General features: G+C 44.2%; 1 long non-coding RNA gene across 2 annotated transcripts in view; it reads right to left on the bottom strand.

Annotated features, from left to right (window-relative positions):
• Positions 1-1,608, bottom strand: part of LOC106810780 — a 5,215-nt gene extending 3,607 nt beyond the window's left edge. The window contains exon 1 of one of the 2 annotated variants that reach the window (XR_001394063.1): positions 1,489-1,608. This is a non-coding gene — a long non-coding RNA (uncharacterized LOC106810780). The remainder of the gene's footprint in view (positions 1-1,488) is intronic. The other variant, XR_001394064.1, reaches the window with a different exon arrangement.
• Between the last annotated feature and the right edge of the window lie 1,220 nt (positions 1,609-2,828).

Here is a 2,828-nt window from a genome sequence, read left to right as displayed (position 1 = left end):
TCTCTCTCTCTCTCTCTCTCTCTCTCTCTCTCTCTCTCTCTCTCTTTCTCTCTCTCTCTCTCTCTCTCTCGCTTTCGTTCTCTTTCTCTCCCGACAATTTCGACAGAAACAGGTTAGCTGAATGAGCTATAGGGCACTGGGTATGTAGGTAAGCAGTAAGTCCATTACTGAGACAAGTGATTCCTTCAGATAGCTGCTAACTACTGCTTTTATCGATCGCTAATAACATAATCGATTCCTAAGTGCTGTGCGTTTTTATTCGTCCCTCCTTGGGCTCATAGGGTCTATGTCCCCCAGGGAACAGCCGGAACGTACCCTGGGTACGGTCTGGTATACCGGAACGTACCCTGGTCACTATCTAGCTGATATGGTTAGGGTTAGGGTTAGGGTTAGGGTTAGGGTTAGAGTTAGGGTTAGGGTTAGGGTTAGGGTTAGAGTTAGGGTTAGGGTTAGGGAGTAGGGGTAGGCGACTCTCTAGACTCGTTAGTGGAGTAAGCGAGGTACGGTCCGGCATATTAGATAGTAGTATTTAGTACCAGGGTACGTTCCGGTATACCGGACCGTACCCAAGGTACGTTCCGGCAGTACCCTGGGGGACATAGACTCTATCAGCCCTACTTGGGTGAGGTAGCGCAGCATTCGAATGTTAATTTACCACGCGTTAGAATAATTTTAATTACTAACATCTTCGCATGCTATGCAGCTAAGCATTTAAATCTTTCGCGAGACATCTTACGTTGTCGTAATTAGGTTGATGATAGTGATAGCGAGAGTGAAGTCGAGTCAATCATTGCAGATAAAAACGTCGACCTTCAAATCTCGAAGCGTGTGCATTATCTATTTAACCAAGCCTATAACACCAGAGATGCCAAACAATCTTATTATAATGTCTCGATAATCAGCGAAAATATCTGCGGATTTTATAGTGAATCGTTTTGCGTGACGCGTTGCATTGATGCTATCTGAGTAGCGTTCGAAACACAATGCGCATGCTGCGGTTACTGCGGTATGCTATGGTGGATTGCGAGTGTAATCTGCCATTGTTACTATATTATGGTTTAGGCGCGCGTTTCATCTGCTATACAAACACATTGAAACCTCTGTCTAGCGCGCTAACACCAAAGACCCTATATACTATGTATGTATATATATATATATATATATATATATATATAGCGTCTATACTATCACCGACGATGATGGTTCGGTAAATGCGCTTTAGAAAAGAGAGGGTGGAGAGCAACGAGAGAAAAATTAGCAGAAGACAACAACGCGCGCAGATTAAAAAACAACCCTTAACGGTTCCGTAATGACACAAACACGATTCCACGCCATTAGAACGAGTATTGTTCAATATCAACATCTCTGTTGGCAACGTTAACAAACATTAGATATGAACAGTCATAAAGCCACCCTCTTCTTATAACGCAAAGATCTGATAATCACCACCAACTATGAAACCGCGCACGCGAAGCCAGTCTGACTTACCCGATTTCGAAGATTGCGAACGCAGAAATGAATCACCGTAAATGTTTCCCTGGTTTCGGAGTCGTCCTCGCGCGGAGTTTCGAAGCGGAATTTGGGGCCGAGATGCGGAGACAGCAGGCCCGCACGCATATATATACGCAGGGATGCGCCCTCGCCACGCTCCGATTGCGTCCCTGAGGCCGGGTGACAAAGTGCAGCCGAGGGATCATGGCGGACCGAAGGTCGCTCGCTCTCTCTCCCGCACGACTTTCGCCGACTTTCGCAGCCACCTCCGGCCGTCCTCGTATCACACTGTCCACTGTCCTCGCGTTGTTGTCCCCTGTCGACCTTCTGCCACCGCGGACAATGCATTAACCCTTACGGCAGACGAGTAGCGATTATGCGATGGGTGCGGGTGGAGGTGGGGGTATTATACACACACGCTTCCCGGTTAACCACAGAATGACTTGAGCCTTGACCGGGGTGACGATTTCTAAGCGTGACTCTAACAGTGAACACGGATTCTATACATGCGTGTTACATGGAAGGCATATAACTGATAGGTAGTATAGTACGTGTCTGCGTATCTATTGTCCGGTCTACGTGCATAATGCACCCTATTCTACCGACCAATAACGATTGTTTTAGTGGATGTAAAACTGATCGAGTCTTATCACCTATATTGGTTCATATACTTTTAGTTCATATGAGTTTTTTAAACTGAGGTAAATTCTTTGCAGATGCGAGCCAATGTTTAACGTGTTTGTCATACCGCATATATATATATATATATATATATATATTACGTTGCTATAATTATAATCTGTTGTCATCTAAATTCTGCGTGATAAAATAAACCGCGTATCATAATAAGCAGTTGTTGTTGTTGTTAATATTATTATTTACACCATGCCCTTTATGTGCGGCATGTGTAGATGTCGGATGCTAGATGTGTTATGTCCATACATATTCCGAATTATAGCCAGCTTTCGGGGGTCAAGCATGTACGCCATTAAGTTGGCGTGCCCATTAGCACCTAATTTGGTGTTCAGAATATCCAGTTAACATACAGAAATAACATTACATAAGAAACTATGCGTTTTAGAATCACTGAGTTAGAAAATCACACTTTCTGTTTAATTAATAATCTTTAGTTATAGCAAACCCAATCGTGTGTACAAAACCATCCTAGCTCGCAATACGCGCATGACTTGCGTTATAACGAATGCGCTATCATATTTGCATATTTCCCGGCCTAGAATAGCGAGCTGAGCGAACGTACGACACACACATGCAAATGAAGATGTGTGTGTGTGTGTGTGTGTGTGTGTGTGTGTGTGTGTGTGTGTGTGTGTGTGTGT

The sequence above is a fragment of the Priapulus caudatus genome, unplaced genomic scaffold (genome assembly GCF_000485595.1).
Source record: "Priapulus caudatus unplaced genomic scaffold, Priapulus_caudatus-5.0.1 Scaffold472, whole genome shotgun sequence".
Taxonomy (NCBI): domain Eukaryota; kingdom Metazoa; phylum Priapulida; class Priapulimorpha; order Priapulimorphida; family Priapulidae; genus Priapulus; species Priapulus caudatus.
This window is presented reverse-complemented; position numbering and strand designations above follow the sequence as displayed.